This window comes from Neophocaena asiaeorientalis, unplaced genomic scaffold (assembly GCF_003031525.2).
Source record: "Neophocaena asiaeorientalis asiaeorientalis breed wild unplaced genomic scaffold, Neophocaena_asiaeorientalis_V1.1 scaffold123, whole genome shotgun sequence".
In the NCBI taxonomy this organism is placed as follows: Eukaryota; Metazoa; Chordata; class Mammalia; order Artiodactyla; family Phocoenidae; genus Neophocaena; species Neophocaena asiaeorientalis.
The window spans coordinates 15183214-15208046 of record NW_020173666.1 but is presented as its reverse complement, the minus strand read 5'-3'; the positions used below and the strand labels follow the sequence as shown (position 1 = coordinate 15208046).

General features: G+C 36.1%; 1 protein-coding gene across 1 annotated transcript in view; it reads left to right on the top strand.

The window, feature by feature from the left end:
- Positions 1-24833, top strand: part of PRKN (parkin RBR E3 ubiquitin protein ligase) — a 1231166-nt gene that overhangs the window by 254942 nt on the left and 951391 nt on the right. The window lies entirely within an intron of this gene.

Below are 24833 nucleotides of genomic sequence, written 5' to 3'. Positions count from 1 at the left end.
TGTTCATATTTTCTATTTCTTCTGGTTCAGTCTTGAAAGGTTGTGCTTTTCTAAGAATTTGTCCATTTCTTCCAGGCTGTCCATTTTATTGGCATATAGTTGTTTGTAGTAATCTCTCACGATCCTTTGTATTTCTGCAGTGTCAGCTGTTACTTCTCCTTTTTCATTTCTAACTCTATTGATTTGAATCTTCTCCCTTTTTTCTTGATGAGTCTGCTTAATGGTTTATCAATTTCCTTTATCGTCTGAAAGAACCAGCTTTTAGTTTTATTGATTTTTGCTATTGTTTTCTTCATTTCTTTTTCATTTAGTTCTGATCTGAACTTCATGATTTCTTTCCTCCTGCTAACTCTGGGTTTTTTTTTTTTTTTTTCTTTCTCTAATTGCTTTTGGTGGAAGGGTTTTGTGACCTGAGATATGGTCTATCCTGGAGCATGTTCCATGAGCACTTGAGAAGAAAGTGTATTCTGTTGTTTTTGGATGGAATGTACTATAAATATCAATTATGTCCATCTTGTTTAATGTATCATTTAAAGCTTGTGTTTCCTTATTTTCATTTTGGCTGATCTGTCCATTGCTGAAAGTAGGGTGTTGAAGTCCCCTACTGTGCTTGTTTTACTGTCGATTTCCCCCTTTATTGCTGTTAGCATTTGCCTTATGTATTGAGGTGCTCCTCTGTTGGGTGCTGAAATATTTACAATTGTTATATCTTTTTCTCCGATTGATCCCTTGATCATTATGTAGTGTTATTCTTGTCTCTTGTAATAGTCTTTATTTTAAAGTCTATTTTGTCTGATATGAGAATTGCTACTCCAGCTTTCTTTTGATTTCCATTTGCATGGAATATATTCTTCCATCCCCTCACTTTCAGTCTGTATGTGTCCCTAGGTCTGAAGTGGGTCTCTTGTAGACAGCATATATATGGGTCTTGTTTTTGTATCCATTCAGCCAGTGTGTCTTTTGGTTGGAGCATTTAATCCATTTACAATTAAGGTAGTTATCGATATGTATGTTCCTATTGCCATTTTCTTAATTGATCTGTGTTTGTTATTTTAGTTCTTTTCCTTGTCTTATGTTTCCTGCCTAGAGAAGTTCCTTTAGCATTTGTTGTAAAGCTGTTTCGGTGGTGCTGAATTGTCTTAGCTTTTGCTTGTCTGTAAATTTTTTAATTTCTCTGTCAAATCTGAATGAGATCCTTGCTGGGTAGAGTAATCTTGGTTGTAGGTTTTTCCCTTTCATCACTTTAAATATGTCCTGTCACTCCCTTCAAGCTTTCAGAGTTTCTGCTGAAAGATCAGCTGGTAACCTTATGGCGATTTCCTTGTATGTTATTTGTTGCTTTTCCCTTGCTGTTTTTTGGGGTTTTTTAAAATCTGTTTATTTTTTTCTTATTAGTCATCCATTTTATACACACCAGTGTATACATGTGAATCCCAATCTTTCAGTTCATCCCACCACCATCCCTTGCTGCTTTAAAAAATTTTTCTTTGTATTTACCTTAATAGCTTGATTATTATGTGTCTTGGTTTGTTTCTCCTTGGATTTATCCTGTATGGGACTCTCTGTGCTTCCTGGACTTGACTATTTCATAGCTGATATTAGGGAAGTTTTCAACTATTATCTCATGAAGTATTTTCTCAGTCCCTTTCTTTTTCTCTTCCTCTTTTGGGACCCCTATAATTCGAATGTTGGTGCATTTAATGTTGTCTCAGAGGTCTCTGAGACTGTCCTCAATTCTTTTCATTCTTTTTTCTTTATTCTGCTCTGCAGTAGTTATTTCCACTATTTTATCTTCAGCCAATGTGTCTTTTGGTTGGAGCATTTAATCCATTTACAATTAAGGTAGTTATCAATATGTATGTGCCTATTGCCATTTTCTTAATTGTTTTATCCGTTCTTCTGCCTCATTTATTCTGCTATTTATTCATTCTAGAGTATTTTTAATTTCATTTATTGTGTTGTTCATCATTGTTTGTTTGCTCTTTAGTTCTTCTAGGTCCTTCTTAAACGTTTCTTGTATTTTCTCCATTCTGTTTCCAAGATTTTGGATCATTTTTATTCTCATTACTCTGAATTCTTTTTCAGGTTGACTGCCTATTTCCTCTTCATTTTTTGGTCTCGTAGGTTTTTACCTTGCTCCTTCATCTGCTGTTTTTTTCTGTGTCTTCTCATTTTGCTTAACTTACTGTGTTTGGGGTCTTCTTCTCTCAGGCTTCAGATTCGTAGTTCCCAGTGTTTTTGTTGTCTGCCCCCAGTGACTAAGGGTCGTTCAGTTGTTTGTGTAAGCTTCCTGGTGGAGGGGATTACTGGCTGTGTTCTGGTGGATGAGGCTGGATGTTGTCTTTCTGGTGGGCAAGACCGTGTCTGGTGGTGTGTTTTGGGGTGTCTGTGACCTTATTATGATTTTAGGCAGCCTCTCTGTTAATTGGTGGGCTTGTGTTCTTGTCTTGCTAGTTGTTTGGCCTAGGGTGTCCTGCACTGTGCCTGCTGATCGTTGAGAGGAGCTGGGTCTTAGCATTGAGATGGAGAGCTCTGGGAGAGCTTCCACCCTTTGATATTATGTGGAGCTGGAAGGTCTCTGGTAGACCAATGTCCTGAACTCGGCCCTCCCACCTCAGAGGCACAGGCCTGACACCCAGCCGGAAAACCAAGACCCTGTCAGCCACACGGCTCTCTCTGGGCTTCTATTTCACCAGCAACAATGTGACTCTGGACGGTGTGGGCCACTTTTTTTGCCAATTGGCCGAGGAGAAGTGTGACGGCCCCCAGCATCTCTTCAAAATGTCAAGCCAGTGCTGCCGCAGCACCCTTTTCCAGAATGCATGGAAGCCTTCTCAAGATGAGTGGGCTAAAACCTAGGACGCTGTGGAAGCTGCCGTTCTTACGGAGAGGAACCTGAACCAGGCACTGTTGGATCTGCATGTTCTGGGTTCTGCCCATGCAGACTCCCATGTCTCTCACTTCTTGGAGAGCTGCTTCCTTGGAGGAGCAGGTGAAACTCAAAAAAAATCTTATATACCAAACTCACTTATGACTGATCAGTATGAGAATATGTATTCTCCTTCATTTTTTGTTTATAAGTGTGCTTGAATCACAGTTTAAGTTAATGAATAGATTAATAATAAATATTCACTCTGCTATCTTTTATTTTTTAGATATGAATTAAATGAGAGATAAAGTTAAATGTGTAAAAAATAGTTTATTTTAGTTGTAACTTCGGTGATGCTCATAAGACAGAGAAAACAAAATTAAATAGGACAGGTAGAGTTTTCCTTTTTTTCTTCAACTGTTAAATTTAATCTTGTTAGGAATACAATTCTGGGAAACCATTTATCAGCAGAAGTTTACTTAAATTAAATTAACATTGGATTGTTCAGGGTTGCCGCACTAACCCTTCTAAGGCACTGAAGGATGTGGTAAGAGATCATTTTTTTGGACGTGTTAAAACAGAGGACATAGAGACTCAGTGGAAGCAAAACCTCAAGTATTCTTTTTTTTTTTTTCTCAAGTATTCTTGATCTGTGATGCAAGCTCATGATTTATAAAATTAGTGTCAGTAGAGTGCTCTAGTCATAATTACTTGCAGATTTAAAAATTATTTGTTTTAGCCTTTTTTGCATATGTACTTTCACACTGACAAGCACACATTCATTTAGGCAATGCAGTTCTTTGGGAAGAAAGTTATAAATTTTGCGAGTGAATTTGTGTAAACTACATTTCTTTGATGGTTTTATTCTGTTATTGGATTTTATTTTGTCATTAAATGTTTTTTCTTCTGTACTTGGGGTTGGTCTATTTGGATTCAGAGTCTCCACTCCTATATGATTTAATATGTAGACTAATCATGGTGTAGAGCTCTGCTTTTTAAATCGTTGGAAATATTCTGAGATTAGAGGGAGAAGTGAGGAATATGAGAACCCACTGATGTTTATGTTTTAGAGTACATCACAAACTTTGTTTCAAAGGTGTGGGCTTTTGAAAATTCAGTACAGGTTTTTCCAAGGATATTTTCTGTTCGTTTTTATATCCTTAAGTATTTCAAAGTGAAATTGAATCTGTGTGTTTGCATGCCATTTATGCATAATTCATCAAACATTGTTCTGAAAGGAGAGAAAATAAAAACAAAAACTTACCTAAGATATTTCTAGTGTTGCTTAACACTTGGACACTAAGAATTTCAGAACCTGTAAAAGTAGATAACACCTGTTTCCTCAGTTTACCTGTTTTGCCTCCCAGTCAGTTCTTTTCATTTTGAGCAACATTATGATACATGCTGTGTGTTTTTTTTGGAGTATAGTTGCTTTACAGTGTTGTGTTAGCTTCTACTGCCCAGCAAAATGAATTGGCCATACATATACATATATCCCCTCCCTTTTGTGTTTCCCTCCCATTTAGAACACCACAGTGCATTAAGTAGAGTTCCCTATCGTATATGGTATGTTCCCATCCGTTGTCTATTTTATACATAATATCAATAGTGTATGTGTGTCAATCCCAATCTCCTAATTTCTCCCACCCCACCCCTTTCCCCCTTGGTATCCATACATTTGTTCTCTATGTCTCTGTCTCTATTTCTTCTGCTTGGCAAATAAGATCATCTATACCATTTTTCTAGATTCCCCATATATGTGTTAATGTACCATATTTGTTTTTCTCTTTCTGACTTACTTCACTCTGTATGACACTCTCTAGGTCCATCCACATCTCTACAAATGACCCAATTTCGTTCCTTTTAAGCCTAAATACCTTTTATATATTTTTTTTAATCCAGGGGAGTTTTATGATGTCACCTCCAACATACACTCCTTTTCCATTAACAGAGGAGTTAAAACTTCAAGACTGTCATACACTAAGCAGAATCATTTAGTTAGAATTCTGCTCAACTTTCTGATACATGGTTATAATGAAGTGGGTATGAATCATTCTAAAGGCAGACTCTCTAGGATGGGCAAGTCATTTAAAGTCTCAAGTCTATTTTTCTCATCTATAAAATGGAGATAGTAATAGTGCCTGTATTTTTATAGGGTTGTTTTGAGCATTAAATGAAATTACATCTCAAAAGGACAGACACATAAGCAAATTTTAAACTTATTAATTTACTTTGATGAATAGTTCACAAAGAGAAAATATCTTTTCTGATATACAGTGGATTCATCCTGAAAATTATTTTGTCTCAAAACACTCCAAAAAGGAACACATTTACCCCATTCCAAATTCCTATTCTATACTCAGGCTAACCTCAGAATGGCATCATATGTATTATTTGTGGGAGCTCCATGGATTTAAGTCTTAATGATAAATTGTAACTTTAAGAAAGGAACATATCTTGTTCTAGTGGAGTTTACCTTTTTTTTTTAATGTGTTGGATATATCTGAACTATTTTATTTTGGGAACAATTTTTCAAGTGTATTTACTGTTCAAAATCTGTTAAACAAGGGGCGCACAAGGATTTGAGGTTGCTCCTAACAGTTTGTGAGCCACTTGAATATAAACCAGAGGGGAAGAGGATCAGGAGGCATTCTGAAGAGAAAATACATTGTTTGACTTACTTAAATGAGTCATCTGTTGTCTTTTAATTTATAAGCAGAATGGAAACACTAAATTTACATAACCTATCATTTTGTAGTCCATTTAAAGCTAGATTAAATTAGTATATTTTTTATCTGTTTTGAGTGCTTTAAAAGGAAAAGATTGATTTCTTATAGGTCAATCTTCATATATTGCTTATATTGCATATTATATATAATTGTTGAGTTCATTTCTGTCTTTTAACTCCATAACATTATTTAAAAATATGTATTATATATGTATATACATACCTATAATCATATGTCAGTTATTCAATCCAGTTCACTGATAGTAAACAATTTAAAACATAATTTGTTCCATTTTCCTGTAAATAGGTATATGAGCCACTAGAAGACTAATTATGATGAAGTAGAAATTCTTCCTATGATTGATTTCAGTTTATTAAAAATGTGTCATTGAAAGTTTATAAAAAGAATTTGAACATATAGAAGACAAATATCAAGGGATATTACTTTTTGAAAATAGCAATAAATTTACGAATTACTTTTAAGGCTTGATTTGATAGAAAACATAGATTTTGTAAGGATTTGAAAAATACAATAAACTTTTTAGTAGCCTTTTAGGGTTTGCTTTTTACTTGGTATTCTTGCCTCAGGGGGAAGAATGTTGCAGTGGACCACCTCCTCCTATTCAGAAATATTGGATTTTTAGAAATTTTTTTGTATTATTTTGTTTTTATTTTATCTAGTTTTTGACACAGGCGATTGATAGGGTCTGAAACTTAAAGTTCTCCCATCTTCGAATGAATGTGTTTTATCTACAAATAGTGTTTTTATAGATAATAGAAAATAAATTAAAAATAACACGAAGGGTTGACAATTGTTTATATTTTACATTCTGGCTTCTCATTAAATTTGTGCATCCATGATATATATTCTGCCTACAAGTTCCACCTCTTGCCCTCTACAGCATTCTTAATCACCATCCATCCTCCACAAGGTAACCTCCTAGGTTCTTTCAGCAGCTCTAATTGGGTTAAGTACAGCTGTTTGCTGGCAAACTGTCTCACCATAATAAAAAGGCCTGGCTGTAGCTCTGGTGGTTCTGTGTTAAAAATCCTCCCACCCTGGTTTTTTGCCAAGGTCCTGACGTGATAACACTGAATGTAGAGTTGGAAAAAGATGCTCACAGCCCCTTCTTAGGAATAGGCCTGTGCTGGTTCAGCACAACTCCCGGATTCTTTATCTCCTCTCTTTGTGCTTCCACCTTTGGATTTGTTCTCCCCTTTTAAACTGTAAGAAACCTTTGTTCGAAAAACCTTTTCAGATGTTTGAAGACAATTGATATGCCCTTAAACCTTTCTTCCCCTGTCTTAGCATCTGTATATTTTACTTACGTCTTTAGACAAACTCCATTTGGTCATTTTTAAGAGTGAAGAGAGCGCTAGACCCTGGAGCTGGCCTGACAATGCGGGAGCAACTACCTGCCCCCTAGTATGATGTGCCTATGAATGTGGCCCAATATCTTATTCTAGGATCAATGATACGGCTTGTATATTAATAGTTGCATAGTCGATTCAAACCTCTAGCTCTTCTTTACAAGTTCTATATTTTAGCCAGTTCTCACATTGTATATTTGTGCAACTGATTTTTTTAAACATTTACTTAACATTATTTTATTGAGACCCCATTAAGTGTCATGAGTAAGACATGGACCTTCCTTCCAACAGCCTTTCAACCTGGCTGGACGAATATGTGTACAACTTACAGAGGTAGCCCATCTGGGTTTGAATGCAGGTTCTCTTCTTCACTAGCTTTGTGAACTTTACCATATTAGTTAACCTTTCTATGCCTCAATTTCTTTCCCTTAAATGAGAAAAATAGTATTCCTACCCCAGAGGGTTGTTACAAGTATGAGGTGCATTAATATATGTGAAGGATATGTAAGCGTGCCTGGCACATTGCAAGCTCTGCTTACAGTCAGTTGCTGGGATTGCAGTTACATCATCGGCATCATGATCACTGTCTTTAAAATGCTGCCCCAAGGAGGGAGCCGTCTGTTTTGCCAGGAGGAGCCAGGAATGGTGTCTAAGCTGAGGAGAATCAGAAGCTGAGATTTAGATAAATACAAGTTTCCTGTATGAAAAAGGGATAAAGACATTTTATGCAGAGATAATAAAATATGAAAACGACACTAAGGTCTGAACAGTTTAGAAATTCAGTCGTTTGCTGTGACTGAACACAGGGTAGAAGTAAGAATGCAGAAGGCAGTATCACTAGGAGGATGGACTGGGCCAAAGGCTGAGGGGCCTTGCACATAACAATCGGGAACTTAGATGTGATCTTTGATTCTTTTAAGGAATGTTTCCTGAGTGTCTACTCTGTACATGTGCTCCAGGTTGATAGCCTGGAAGAACAGTGGTAAACAAGACACACACACCCCTGCTTGTAGGGAGCTTTCTGTTTTCGAGCAAACAACAAAAAGACACAGATAGGTTTTAGGGAGTTATATGATCAGTGTGTGTGGCAGGTGTGATATGGTGCAGGGAAAAACAAGAAGGAGGTGGCCAGGCCACTTAGGAAACCACTGCAGTGTGAGCAGTACTAAGCCCTGAACTCAGGCAGTGATGGGAAAGAAGGACACAGAGGCAAGGGGTCCGAAGAGAAACTTGAGGTAGAATCTATCAGATCAGTTACATTGGAGGGCGCGGCTGTTGTGCATGACTCCTAGGATGAAGGAACAATCCCGAAATGTAGGGCTGCTGAATTCCTGTTTCACCAGCTTATAATAATTAAACAAATATTGGTTGAGCTGTTAAGACATGATTTGTCATTCTTCCAGTGGTGGGCAGGTCAGACAAGGTCCATGTCTCTTGGAGCCTCCATTCCATGAGCAATAAGGAGTTATTAAAGCTTTTTGTCAGAACATCATGAAGGTGAAAGGCACGTGTTAAAAAAGACAGTGCAAAAAGTTGTAAGGGGGCTTCCCTGGTGGCGCAGTGGTTGAGAGCCCACCTGCCGATGCAGGGACACGGGTTCGTGCCCCGGTCCGGGAAGATCCCACATGCCGTGGAGCGACTGGACCCGTGAGCCATGGCCGCTGAGCCTGCGCGTCCAGAGCCTGTGCTCCACAACAGGAGAGGCCACAACAGTGAGAGGCTCGCGTACCGCAAAAAAAAAAAAAAAAAAAAATGTTGTAAGGGACCCAGATGCCTAATGGGTCACGGAGCCCTTGAACCAGCCCTGGACAGCTTTTGTCAAGGCTTCTTGTTACATGTGAAAAATAAACCCAGTTTGGTTATGCTTCTGTAGGCAGTGTTTTGCTATGTGCACCCAGACTCAATCATAGCTGTTTGTCCTAACAACAGTGGTAAATTTCAGATAATGATAAATGCTTAGAATAAAAGAAAATGGGCTCAAAAGCCATGATACTACCTTATATTTCTTATATTTCCATAACCAATAGTTATGGAAAATTTAGGAAAGACATTTCTTGGATGATGTTTGAGCTGAGAGGTAAAGGAGCTAGCTAGCCCTGGGGATATCCGGAGAAAAACATTCCAGAGAGAGGGAGCAGCTAGTGTGAAGGACCTGGAGTGGGAATTAGTTAAGCATATTTGAGGGCCATAAAGAAGGTAAATGTGTCTGGAACTTGGTGGAGATAAGAAGATTGATTCGGAGGCTAATGCAGCTGTTTTGGGGAGAGATGATGGGACTTGGTGCTAGAGTTGAACTGGAGGGGTGTGTATAGATTTGTGATGTTTTAGAGGTTGTTCCAATAGGACTTGCTGATGAACTACCTGATTGTGGGACATGAGAGAAAATGAAGATTTAAATATGACATGCAAATGTTTGGCTCGAACACATGTTGCTGTTGATGCCACCAGGGACAGGGAAGAATAAGGAAAAAGAGGGGTGTTTTGGTGGTAAGGGGTTCAAATAAATTTTATTTAAGGGCTTTAAGTTTCAAATAAATTTTAAGTGGAGATATCTAGTAGGCATTTTGCTTATATGAGTTTTATATGAGACATTTTGCTTATGTGAGTTGTTGAGGGTAGAGAATAGACCAGAAAGATAAAGTGAGGACTCAGTGTTTGACAGTGCTAGCATATAATATATAGTAAGACACATTCTTCAATTAAAGTTTATTTGAGAATATACACCTATACTCCCAGTCAAGATGAGGTCTGATGTAGAATCTAAACAGAGGACTGTAATAGAAATACATGAAAATTGTATCAGTGGCTTCCAATTTGATTAATATACTTGTTCTTTTGCAATGCCTGACATTAGCAATCTTGATTTTCTGTACAAGTCAAATTTCTATTACAAGTCAAAGATAAATGAATGGTTTATATGTAAACAGTTGTATACAATTCAGAGAGGATGTACATTTGTAATTGTTATTGCAAAGTACCTCAGAAGTGTAGAGGAGTATGGGGATAGTATAACAAATACCAGTATGTCCACCATTCAGCTTAAGAAAAAAACAATACAACCAAAATTAAAGCCTTGAATGTATTTCTCTCTGATTCTCTTCCCCTCCTTACTTCCCCATAGAGGTAACTATTATCCTCAATTTGGAATTTGTCACTGTCATCCATGTTTTTAATACCCTTTTAATATATGTATTTATTGTATTCCATATTACATAATTTGCATTTTTATAAACTTTAAATGATGATACTGTATTACACTTTTCTTATGCAACCCAACTTTCTAATTTGGCCATCTTTTGAAATTAATCCATGTTGGTGCATGTAGTACTAGATCATCCATGTTCATTAATGAATAGCATTCTCCTGTATGAATATATCACAGTGTATTCACTCTTATGCTGTTGGGAATTTAAATTGGTTCTAATATTTTGTGTCACAGATGATGCTGTATTGAACATCCTTTTTTTAGTTAATTAATTAATTGCTGCTGCGTGCGGGCTTTCTCTAGATGCAGAGAGTGGGGGCTAGTCTTTGTTGTGGTGCGTGGGCTTCTCATTGCAGTGGCTTCTCTTGTTGTGGAGCATGGGCTGTAGGTATGCGGGCTTCAGTAGTGGTGGCATGCTGTCTCAGTAGTTGTGGCTCGTGGGCTGTAGAGCACAGGCTCAGTAGTTGTGGCTCATGGGCTTAGTTGCTCTGCGCCATGTGGGATCTTCCTGGACCAGGGCTCGAACCTGTGTCCCCTGAATTGGCAGGCGGATTCTTATCCACTGTGCCACCAGGGAGGTCCCTTGAACATTCCTGTGTAAGTCTCCTTGTGCACACGTGCATGAGTTTCTCTTAATCAAATCCTAGGAGTAGAATTTCTGGGTCAAAGGAATGTGCATCTTTAATTTCACTAGATATTGAGTAATTGTTCTGCTAAGTGAGTGTAATGATTTAAAATACCACCAGCTGTGGTAAAGAGTTCCAGTTGTTTCACATCCTCTTCAATATTTTCAGACTTTTAAATTTTGAGTCTGTTTGGTGTGACATTTTACATCATCGGAGATTTAACTTGCATTTCCTGATTATAGTTGAATGAGTCTCTTTGCATATTTACTGGCTGCTTGTATTTCCTCTTCTGAAGAATAAATTTACTTTTGCCCACTTTCTGATGGATCTGTTGTATTTTTTAATGTGGATAATTTTAACACTTAGTGAATACTAGTGTTTGGGGGTTGCATAAATTACAAATAATCTTCTAGACTACAATTTGTCTTTTAACTTTGATATTGTTATTGGATATATGACATTTTCCATTTTAATATAGAAGACTTATTAATCCATTTGTTTTATGATTTGTACTCTCTGCATCTAAGTTAAGAAATCTTTCCTATGTTGTGGCCATGAATTAAAAAAAAAATTTTTTTTAGAAGTTTTAAAGCTTTAGTTCTCAAATATAGGTCTTTAATGACTGGAATTTATGTTTGTATACCTTGTATGAGAAAGATCTACTTTTGTTTTCCACAGGAATAACCTGTTACCTATTCCCATTTATTGAATATTCATGTTATATATAGTGTCTTTGACATATATCAAACTTCCATGTATGCCCGGATCTGTTTCCAGGCCTTCTACTATGTTCCCTTTGTTTGTCCCATACCCATACTATATTAATTACCACAGCTTTATTGTCCTTGATATCTGACAGAGTCTTTCACACCTTCCCCCTTGTGGTTCTTCAGGAGTATCGTGTCTGATTTTACAAATTTATGTGGATGACAATTCTAGGTAAAAATTATTTTCTTGGCAGTATTTTGAAAATATTGAATATAACTTATAAATGTGTGCTATTGATAAGAATGCTCTCAGTCTAATTTTAGTTCTTTTGTAGGTAATCTGTTTCTCTTTTGTTGCCTTAAAAATCTTTTCTTTGTCTTTGATGGTGGTAATTATCTCATCCATGTGCCCAGGTTTGACTTTATTTTATTATTCCACTGTGATTACTGTATCAGAACATTCAGTGGTTTGTCAGTTCTATGAAATTATCCACCAGTAGGTCTCTTCCCTTCTCTTCATCCTCTCAATTCTGGAATATTTGTTGTATGTTGAACTTTTGATTTTATTTTCTATGTCCCTTTCCTTATTTTCTATCTCTTTATTATTTCTCTATGTGGTATTACATGTAATTTAATCATATCTCTCTTTTCTCAGTTGATTTTTTTTAATTTCAAAGAAATTAATTTTATATTGTTTAATGATATCCATTTGATTTTCTTTTTCACTCTTTTTTTTAATAGAGTCCTTTTCTTGTTTTGCATTTCAGAGTTTTTCCATTAAGTCTTGGATCATTTGAAACATACTTATCTAATGGTTTCTATACAAAATTCTACATCTAAAGTTCTTGGTACATAGTTGTGGTGGTTATTGGGTGTACTCATTGTCTCCCATGGAAGGCTAGATTTTCATAGGTTTTTTTTCATTAGACTGTGAGCTCTTTTTCAGACTGGCTTAATCTGTGAGATTCCTAAACTACAGTCATTGGCAGTGATACTGTCAATGGTGTGTTTCTTCACCATAGTTTTAAACACCCAAAGTTTATTTAAACACTCAAAGTTTATTCAGCAACTTGCAAAAAACTTTTTATGTTTATTTCTCAACTGTGTGGGAAATGGACTATACAAGTAGTATAAATTTGACTCCTCTGTCTAAGAAAGAACAGAACAGTGGTTATAAACCTTCAAGAGATTTCTTTTTCCCCTTTGCTACCCAGAACCTTATATAAGAGTGATAAGCTTCCTTTTCATCCTTCTGTCCTCTACTGACGCATCATTATCACCCAGAGTCCATAGTTTACACTAGGATTAACGCTTGGTGTTGAACATTCTATGGGTTTGGACAAATGCATGACGACATGTATCCATCATTACAGAATCATACAGAGTATTTTCACTGCATTAAAAATCCTCTGTGCTCCACCTTTTCATCCCTTCCCCACCCCTAACCTATGGCAATCACTTATTTTTTTACTGTCTCCATAGTTTTGCCTTTTCCACAGTGTTGTATAGCTGGAATCATGTAGTATGTAGCCTTTTCAGGTCGGCTTGTTTCATTTAGTAATATGCATTTAAGTTTCCACCATGTGTTTTCATGGCTTGATAACTCATTTCCATTTACGACTGAATTATATTTCATTGTCTGGAAGTACACAGTTTATTGGTCTATTAACCTAATGAAGGACACCTTGGTTGCTTCCATGCTTTGGCAATTACAAATAAAGCTGTTATAAACCTTCATGTGCAGGTTTTTGTGTGGACATAGTTTCATTTCATTGGGGTCAACACCAAGGAGTGTGATTGTGGATTGTAGGGTAGAAGTATGCTTAGTTTTATTAAAAAGAAACTGCCAGACGGTTTTCCAGAGCGCCTGTGCCAGTTTGCATTCCCACCACCAAAGAATGAGAGTTACTGCTGCTCCACACAATTACCAGCATTTGATGTTGTGGAGTTTGGGGTTTTGATCCTTCTAAAAGCCGTGTGGTAGTCACACTTTGCCTTTTAGGTAATTTTTGTTTTCTGCCACCCTGGAGTTTTTTGACTTTGTTTTTGATAGATGAGCTTTGCATTTATAAGCATATTTATTATATGTAATTTGGAACTTCTTGGTGTTCTGTAGCATGAGGGGTTTTTTTTTTGTTCATCTAGTTTACAGTCTTATCCACAATGAGTCTACATTTTATACTGCGAATAACAAAATCACACAACTATTTATTATCTCAAATTCATCTACTTCTAGAATGGCATCAGCATTATTTTTGGTTATTAGAAATTCATCCAACATCCAGAATGATGATTTGTATTCATGTCTAGTACTTGATAACTGTTTTTTGACTAAATGAATAGATGTTATTTAGTACAATTAATGATCTCTTCTGTTTGGTGCCACATAACATTTGCTGAATTAATGTAACATCTCAAACCCTTCATACATTTCTAATAACAAGTGGTCCCTAGAATTAACAATTCATCTCTATAGAGTATCTGCAAATAGAGGCAACTACTAGTTTGTAGCTACAGATAGTTTGACTATAGTTAACAGGCAATTGTGTCACACTCATAGTAAATTACATACCAAAATGTGGTCTCATACTGCCTGTCATTGGGTGTGATAAGGCAAAGTCACGAAGAAAATCTCACACAATTAGTTAAAAGAAGTCCTTGAGCTATATAGTGACTGAACTTTGTCTAGGTATCTTGCAAAAGAAAGAAACAATGGAAAGGAAAGGAGAAGGGGAGGAGGGAAGAGGGGAGGGAGGGAGAGAGGGAGAGAGGGAAGGACTACTGTTTCTCCAGGATTGGTGAATTTCTAGCAAAATTTCTCTTTCTTTCTAGCAGGATTCTGTCTTTGATCTGTCATTTTCAGATGGCTGGAGTTAATCACTCTCTGTAATCTGCCCGGTTTTCCCATTACCTCAAAACTTAGCTCTAGTGATTGATATATATAAAGCCAGATAAGTATAAGCACCTAACTGAGAAAGTACAGATTGAAGTCAAGTCACCTGGGGTATGCAGGAATGTAACACCGCGGTGGCTGGGCAATGTCCATATTCAGTTAGTCTGATGTCTATGAGAGAAAGACTGTTCCACTTCAGACTTCTTTGTAGTATTAAGATGTACGGTCAAGTCCTCCGTATCCACAGGTTCCTCATCTGCAGATTCAATCAACCACAGGTTGAAAATATTCAGAAAAAGAAATCCCGGAAAGTTCCAAAAAGCAAAACTTGAATTTGCCATGCACCAACAGCTATTTACCTAGTGTTTACATAGTGTTTGGCGTTATAAGTAATCTAGAGATGACTTGAAGTATGCAGGAGGTTGTGTGTGGGTTGTTTGCAAATACTATGACATTTTATACAAGGGACTTGAGCATGTACATATTTTGGTGAATGTTTGTGTGTGGCCAGGGTTGGAGGGTTCCTGGAACCAATGCTCCACATCATGAGGAATGACTATATTATGGAAATAAGAAAAGGCAAAAATCAGGAAAGGACTAGAAGAATAATGATTTTTATGTCACTTGCTATGTACGTTCTGTAATGATCCTCAATCTTTTTTATGACTCATAATGTCCAATTTTTGGACATCTCTTACTTAGAAGAGTCTGCATCTGACTCTGATGTTTCTCTTTTTTAAAAGTACCACTGGAATTGTGATGTGCAGATAAACCTACTGTATTCTTGACCTTTCTTGTCTCATCATGATCTCCACATAAAGTACCCCAATAAGGCTATCTGTACATTTGCACCCACATAAAATGCACTGAATTATGATATTTCATGCTGTAGCCTATGCGTTCTATCAATGATATGCCGCCTACTTGACAGTAATTTTTCTCTTGTATACTAGGGGCAGACACAGAAATGACAGAAATGCCATTTGAACCAAAGGTTCAGAGCTAGTGGATTTGATTAAAGAAACCCTCCTTTCTCCACGTACATGCATACCAATACTAGTTAACTTAGAAAATATAAGAACAGAACTCCAGAACTCTGTAAGTCAACAAGGAAAACACACACATATCATGTCTCCTTTATAACTACTTCAGTCACGTAGACAAAGAATTTCTGCTGTACAAGATTGAAAAATTCTGAGTGACACACATCAGAATTTGCTTCACGGCTCCAAGTGTGAGGCTTAAAACAGCCATATTTGTTAGTCTCAGTGAAGGATTTTACCTAAACCTGAAGAATAAGCCTTCCTGAATGAAATGAAATATTACTTAGTTCCTTGTTCATTATAACATCTTCTAATTTTGTAGCTCTTAAGTTATTATCTTTTATTTCATATTACTTAATACTTACAGGCCAACATTATCTAATTATACCTATGTGTTCTTCAGTATGTTTGCCTTCCTTGCTCTGTTCTCCTTGTTTACAATGGGTCATCTCTGTATGACTAAATTATATCATTCTTCTCTTGTTTATTTGCAGTACCTAGCAAATCCATGGGGTAGTGATGTAATAAACATTTGTTAATGACTAACTAGACGTCCTATATTTAACATAAAATGATTGGAATAGATGGGTTAATGTAGAAGCTGTCATATTGTATCATTTCTGATCATACACGTAAAAATAACTAAAATAAAAACAAACCAAAAAAAATTAAGAGTGCGTAATAGGTAAAATTTTATGGAGCTAAGTTAAGGTGGAACAGAAATATCAAAGGGAAAGTTGAAAGTCACAAGGAAACCGCTATCAACTTTTAAATACCATTGAGAGCCGTCTAGGAGTAGTTGTCCTCTGGTGTCCAAATATAAACATACTGCAAAGAAAATGTTGGCTTATAAATGGTTACACTGTCTCATGAAACCAAGGTTAAACCAGATCTCTTGGCCATGTCATGAGCTAGAGTTCCCAAAGGAAGCAGTTTATTATACTTATTTTGTTAGCTAACTCCTCCACAAAGTGAAAAAGAAGAAGAAACCCATGTTGTTATCTCATAATCCTTCCCCTAGTGGACTGTATGGGTGCTATGATGATGTCATCTTTCTTCATAGAGACACTAATGGGATGGTGCCTACTGTTATCTGGAGTTTTGTTTAATCATTGTAAGTAAGTAAGAGTAGCCCTTCATTTATCATGTGTTTATTTGCAAAGCATTTTCTTCATTTTATAGCATTCTGATGATGTAATTTCTCTTAAGAATTCATTTTAAAATGTGTCTACAACTTGATCAAAATATGAAATTAAAATATATTTAATCTATATTGAAACTAAATTTGACTACATAACATTATAACTATCTCAAATTGGGGTTCATGAATGCACCCAGTTAATGAGGATTGCCCCCTCCCCTGACTATTTTCAGTTACTGAGAATTAACAACTATATAAATAAACACATGGAAAAACCAGGACTATGAGCTGAAGCATTTTTCACATTTTTTTTCAAATATGAATAAGGTGTAATTATTTATGGTATTGCTTAAATCACCAAGTATAATTTGTCTTCCCTGAAAAACATTCCTTGGTTATTTGTTGTTTATTTAGAATATGTAAGATTTTACTAAGTTGTGATTGGATTTTTTTCTGGATGAGTATTGTTGAGATTAAATATTAATCTAGTAAAAAATATGCAAAGTTCTCCTCTAAAATTAATCATCAGATACTTTTGTGTTTCAATGCTTGCCAGCTACCATTTTGATTTTAAGTATTCCTCTTTAGGGAATATGCTTGAGAAGGTAATGAAATTTTAGGTCCAGGTTCAGTTTTTTTGTTTTTTTGGGTTTTTTTGCGGTACGCGGGCCTCTCACTGTTGTAGCCTCTCCCATTTGCGGAGCACAGGCTCCGGACGCGCAGGCTCAGCAGCCATGGCTCACAGGTCCAGCCGCTCCGCGGCATGTGGGATCTTCCCGGACCGGGGCGTGAACCCGTGTCCCCGGCATCGACAGGCGGACTCTCAACCACTGTGCCACCAGGGAAGCCTGCAGGTTCAGTTTTTATCAGAGCATACTAGATACTCTCTAATGAAGGTCAAGCACTTTTGCATGTGAAGTGTGTATATCAGGGTCTTTGGGGATCCTTTGTATATAATAAATCAAAGGCATTTCACAATTTTCTTACATCTCACCTGGTAACATCATTTAATTTACTTGATCAGTGTTGCCGTATCTTGTTATGTCATGGATAATGGCACATATATGCGTCTGTTATTGGTTATGTACATTCAAGGCCACACCTTTCCATCAAGGGTAAGACGATCTGGTGGGAGTAGTCAAAAGATGACAGACATTTCTGGCACTGAATCTTAACTCCATCATCTATCATAGGATGGCAGGCAAATTAGTTAATGTCCCTATAGTTTAGTTTCTTTACTTGAGAAGACAGGGATAATAGTATCTGACCTTGATGTTGTTGTGAGGATTAAAAATAATGCTTGTAAAGCACCTAGCACAGTGCCTGGCACAAGCAGGCAGTTAAATGCTTCTTCCTTCCTTCCCAGTACATAGTGTGTCATTACACATTGTGTATAATAAACTTTCCAAGTGAGTATCTTTCCTCTCAAAGTTTTAAAAAATTACCTGGAGGTATAGTAAGCAGATTCTCAGTGGTCCTCAGTTTAGGCTGTAAGAATGCTGGTGGTTTGCATCTTGTTTGCAAACATGTCCTCACAGGGATGGGGGTGAGAGGCATGCTTGTTTCCATTAGGACCAAAGTAATGGATTTGACTTCAGTTTTAAGGTGAGCACGGTCACATTGTTTGACTTAAGTTTGCAGTTCTGTTTTAAGTTTAATAACAGGAAAGAAAAGTACATAGGGATAAGATTTAAACTATATTATCACCAGAATTTCAGCCATGGCTGGTTTTTCTGGCACTGGAAAAGTGCTAAACAGGTAAAACTTCATTTTTAAGTGTTCTCATTTTCCTCTGCTAATCTCTTGGTGATAATTTTCCTTATGCTTTTCATGACTCAAAGTACATAGGTTTATTCTCTTTAATTTTTACTAAATTTTAGTATAGTATTTTTGATGTTTTCTTTTAAAAATAATGGAGACACCATATTATTTCTCAATATTTTCCATAAGCTCCCTTTATCAGAATCTCCTTGAATGAAGGTGGGGAAGATTGCTATAAATGCAGTTTTTTGAGACCTGTGGAGGATGGGTGGTTCTCCCACAATCTACCTGAATCTCTGGTAGTTGCATGAAGGTACCTGAATTTTTAACAGGCTGTCGAGGTGACTCTCTGGGTGACAGGCTCATAATCAGTTTGGAACTCATAGATCTAAATTTTCCAACTTGCAGCCATTTTAAGATGACAATTTCTCAGCACCAAAACTTTTAAAATAAAAGTTAAAGGATTCTATGTGATTTAAATTTATGCTTAAAATTTTGATCTCACACTATGGTATTTTAACTATAATGCTTTATACTATAATTTCCTAAAATTTTTCAAAATGAGGACGATAATAAGCAGTTATTTCTTATTTCTTTCTATTGTGCAAAATACTCCTGGTCCAGCAACAGCTTTTAAAAATGATACTTTCTCCCTCTCCCTCTCCATCACCATCTCCCTTTCCCTCTTTGTCTCCCTTTCTTTCCTTCTCTCTCTCTTCCTTTTTTTCTCTCATAGAGATCATAGTTGTGAGTTTGAAAATACCAAAAATCATTAAAATTAACGTCACCTATAACCTTGCCTCCCAAAGATGATCCATCACATGTTTTGACGTTGTGGGGAGTATCTTTTCTGTGTGGGATTCTAGGCTTAAAAGCTGGACTCTGAGGCCTCACCATCAGGTTTAAACTCCTGACTCTGTCATTTGAAGGTTGTGCAGCTGAGGAATTTGCTTAAACTTTCTGTTCCTCAGTTTCCTCATCTGTAAAATGAGAATAATAAAGGTGTATTTACTATACATTTGTTTATTTATGCAACCTCATTGTATTTTTGTAAAAACTGAAAAAATACATGTAAAATGTTTGCTAAGTTCCTAATACATAGTAAGTCTCAATCAATTTTAGCTATTATTTTTTATTTTATCTATTGTGAATAATGCTGTTTTAAATATTTGTGTACCAGTTTTTATATGAACATATATTTCCCTTCCTCTTGGGAATATACCTGGGAGTAGAATTACTGGGTCATAAGGTAACATATGGTAACATATTTAACAGTTTGGGGAACTGCCAGACTGTTTTCTAAATGCCTGTTGACATTTATATTTATTTTGTTTCATATCAAGAACAAGAGTTCACAGAGCATTGAGAAGTCTGCCATTAAGGTGGTGATGTATAAAAATATGATTGTCACTTCCATACTTCGATTACCTGGTGCGTGAATCCTAACTCTTGGTTTCAAATGGAAAACCTGTAAGCACTTCCATAAACAAAGCTGGAAACCAAAAGCCATAAAAGCAAAGGGCATAATCTGGTGGAAATGCTGTTAGCATCAGGGCACACTGAGGTTCCTGGTATATTCCATTTGAGAGTGCTTTTATTCCAAAGGGCACCATCTGGCCCTATGTCTTAAGCAACTTGTGTCTTTAAGTGTAGGCTTGTGCTCATTAAAATGGGTCAAACACATTTGAAATTAGAAAAAGAACATTTAAGTCATTCCTTTTTTACTGAACAAATATTTCTCTTCACCTTTTTGTTATTTCTCACCCCTCCTTCTCCTCCGTATTCCCCCACAGCGTGGGACAATGTGAATGGTGTGAGTGTTTTGCATAGTGTGGGTCGGTCAGAGAACGCATGGCAGCTAATAGAGGTAAAGGCACCCAGTGCCAGCACCAAATCAATATATTACATCAAAGAGTGTTTTAAAATAGAAAAGTACAGAGATGACTATGTTTTGGCTTCACTTTAGAAGTTGGCATGCTATTTTTTTGTACTTTTAAAAGGGGGAAAAAGGGAAAGAATCATTACTTTATGCTACTATAGGTAGTTTGTATCACATGAATGACAACACTTGCCATGATTATGAAAAAACAAATAAATAATTCCTTGGAGTTTCAGTAATATTGTTTGCATCCATTACCCTGAGATATTTGATTTTCTTCACAGCCTGCATCTGTTTAATTCAAATTACACACATGTCTCTCTGGACTGTAATTTCCTCCAGCTGTTAAGAAAGTAGAGCGGAAGATCTGTATATTTAAAGCAGCTGTTTAAATTGGAGGACTGCTTTGTATTTAGCTCCTAAAACTGGACCATATATTTTCAGACAGACTACCATCCATTTAAATAATAATTTCTTTCATTGATTATTAAGTTGATTCATTTAAGTGTATTTTAAAGCTTTTCAGTGTTCTTTGTACACAACCTAAGGATAGTACATCTTTACTCAAATTGCCATTTTGGAAGTAGAAAGTATACCTGAGATGCTTTGCAGAAATGTAAAATATATCCTCAACCTGGTCTGAGTAAGTAGGCAAATTGTTAGGAATAATACCAGAAAGAAAAACAAGTACATTTAAGAATGTAGTAAGGAAACTTTTTATCTACCTAAAGGAAAAGTCTGGAAACCAAAATTTTGGAAAAATTGATTGATGCGCTGCCCACGAACTACACACAAAAAATCTTACTACCTGGCAGCAAGTTTAATTGAATTTATCAAAATGCTTCCAAAAACCTACACTTACTCTTCTACTTTTAAGGCATGAGTAAAGGAAAATGAAGTAAATAATTTAGGGATATTGCTTCCAGCTACTGCCAGAAACATAATTTTCTTCTTGGCACAGAAAGAGAAGACTTGATCAAGGAGTTAACCACCCTACTACCTCTTAGCAAAGGACAGGCTCCTTCAGAGCTGGGACCGCTCTGCTGTGATAACCTTGAATATCTCTGGGTGGGGGTGGGGAGGACACCTGGGGGAATCGCATGGTGGGAAAAATGTGTAGTACTTAAATGAGTTTTATTGAAAAATAGAATAGGAAAATCGAATGGAAGGCACAAACAAATACTACCCCTCAACAATTTTGTTGCCATTGTTACTGCACTAGTGTAATACATTTTTTAAAGTGAGATTACCTTATGTTAAAATTTAAATGTTTGTAGTGGTGCTTATCCAACAAGCTCTCCTCATTTGGCTGTTTTTCTACAGGCACATGCAATGGCAGCTACATTAAATCTATTCTTCTGTAGAATGACTGGCAAGGTTTTCCTCACCTTGATTGTTTTGCTGCATCCTCAATATCAGAAACTCTAAGAGAAGAAAGTAGAATGCTATTATTTTTACAGAGGTGCTCTTGACCAGCATTTTTCATCTCTCAGAAATAAGTGAATACTTTAAATTATTCCATAGAATCAGATATGCTTTATCTTCTTAAATAAAGTAATAGAAAATAAAGCCTATGCATAGATGGGCATCAATGATAATGTTTTAAGAATGCTCACTATATATATAATCTTTAAGCTTTCTATTCTGATTATTTCACTCTGTCTTATTCCATAAAGTAGCATTATTTTTAAAAACCTAAGGTTCACCAGGGAATCTAATCTTTATGACAATCATACTAGTTTTGCCCTGACAGCAGTTCAAACCTGCTTGCCCTTACCATCGTAGAAATTAGATTAATGAGAGACCGATAGTAATGTTTTAAAATTTTAAGTTCATCTTATGGAGCAACAAGCTCTGCCCATTTCCTAAAGCCATCAGCTACCTGTATCTGAAATCTCGGGTTGGATCTGTCCCCTAATGTGAGGTGCCCAGCATAGTGTCCTGCATGCGTCTCTGCTTGTTCCCCTACCCTGCTTGAAGCTCTGTGTTCCAACTCTGGACTAAATGAGGCTATTACAGTAGGTGATAGGTGATGTCTAAGATCTACTCCTTTAGGCAAAAAACATTGCCTAAAGGTGGCTTGAATGGAAATAATAAAATTTGAACTTAAGCCAAGGTAAAAAGCAATAACTGTAATGAGGCAGTAGGATGATGATTTAGTCAATAGTCTTTTGAATGAAATGGAAAAAGAAATTGGGTGGAAATAAAGCAAGTCAAAATATAAAGTTGCCATAAGCCAACTTTTGTTGCCTTTTTATTTTTGTTTCATTTTGTCAGTGATACCTTGCTGTCTAATTAGTTACAGTCTGAGACAGCTTATTAACTTTGGTCTGTTTTCTTCCTCTTTGTATTTCACAAACCTTTCCAGAGTCTCATTTGTCTCTTTCCCCCCCAAAGCTAGATAACTCAAGTATGTAGACTGTTCATGACTCACGCCTGTGGCTCTATAAATCATTTACTCTTGCAAGCTGTGTGTTGTGCTCTCTGAAGCTGATGGGGCTTCTTCATTTGTTCTGACTCCCAGATGTCAAGGACTAAAAAAATGACAGATAAACCGAACAGAGGTTTTTCAGTCTTTTTTAGCCAATTTTATGGCAAAGAAATGTTGAAATATTTATTTTGACATGAGCTATAGACCAGACCAGTTTTTCCTATTCTTTTGTACAAGAATCCCCAATTTTGCATATTTGAGAAACTTGTGCTTAAGAAATGAAACATTCTAGACATTCTTTCCATGTTATCATTGTATCAGATTTTACTACATAAAGACATCAAAATGCATTGCCAGCAATACATTTATTAAACACTGATTAAGAAACTATCAGACCGTTATCCCCTCAGGGATTTTTTTAAATGTTCTGACCCAAAACAAGCTGACCCTTTCTTCAGTTTAGGTTTCATAATGTCTGCAGGTTTGTGCATTCCGTTTATGCAAATATAACCTAAATATGGGTATCTGTATTTCCTGTCCAATAATTAGTTACTCAGTTGTAAGCTTACTGTTCTCAAGTTTTTCCTTGTTGGGCATAAAAAAATAGAGGCAATAAAATTTAATTTGTAACTCAGCTTTGGAAAAGGGTTCTCTATCAAGTATTAGCCTCTGGAAAGCACAGCTGTACTTAACATGTCATTGTGGTCATTGTGAACATTTGTAGTGGTGGGAAAGGCTCCCTTTTATTTTCTTAATTTAAGACATTCAAGACCAACAGGGTGGATCCTCTGCTGTTTACTGGTAGGATTCTATGGAAAGTAGGAGAGTGACTTAGGCAGTTTCTATCCCACTTTGTTCCTTCGATTGTTGTTTATATATATATATATATATATATATATATATATATATATACATATATACACACACACACACATTTCACACATTTCATTCTCATGAAGGGATACATATTTCTATTTCACAGGGACGTGGTGGTCTATGACCTCACAGGAGTGCCACAATCCCTCCTTCGTGTTCTAATAATATTCTTTTAATTATTTCGCAGAACCCTCAACACAGGGTATACTCTGGACTGAGTCTTGCTCTGGCTATACTCTCCTTGAAGCAGGACGTTGGACTGGTCAGCAATTTGCTTCAAGAAGTTCCTCTCCAAAATTTTCTTTGAGTCTTTTAACATGTAATTTATTGTTTGACTATTCCGACATTGATTTTAATAACTGATGGTCATTTGTAACCAGTTCTATAGTGTCATTATTAGTAAGTTCAGCTTACTATTCTGTTTTTAACAAAATTAAGATCTCATTTCATAAGCAACATCCTTTCTGTGATTATTCCCTTCCAAATCAGAAAAATATGCATCTCAGCTGTGAACAAAAGAATAACAATTTTCTTCACAGGAAATTCTTTCTCAATAGTCAAACATTCAGTTTAGAGCAAAGGGAATTCCATTGTCTAAGTGATTGTCAGGGTTAACAGATTCAAACTAGCAATAGAGAAAACAATTTTTGTGTTTTTAAAGTAATTTAAATGTGGTGGAATGAGGCTGAGGAAGTAGACCTGAAAAGGCTGGAGGAAAAAGATGATGGTCTTTGAAATTTGCATCATTGATTATATTTGGCCCTACTCTTCTAGTAATTATAGTTAATGAAGGTGGCAGGGGATTTTCTTTTAAATTTTAATTGTATTTAAAGTAAAAAAAATTCTGAACCTTGGTTGTATATTTTTTCTTGATTTTATATTTTTTATTGCCAAATGTATACTATTTTTTTGTAGGTGGTATTTAAAATGGACATTTAAAATGCATTATTAAATAATAATGCTATGTTTTAGTTTCTATAATTTATCACACACATTGCACAGTTGACAGTTGTCATCTGAAACAGTATAACAGTCCTCCTTGGGGGTAGAGAAAAAAACCTAACATCTGTTACATAATGTTACGCTTAATTTAAAAATCCTTGTTTCCTTATACAGTTCTATTTAAGCAGTCCATCTTTTGTGTAGAAAGTATACTTGTTAGTGATTAACTAATAGTCATTCTCATATAAGAGCCACACACACATCTCAAGATTTACTATTTTGTTAAGATATTTTGTTTTCCTAATTAACCTAATTGCGTCTTTTAAAGTAAGATTCATATTTGTTTTGAAACACATTTTTA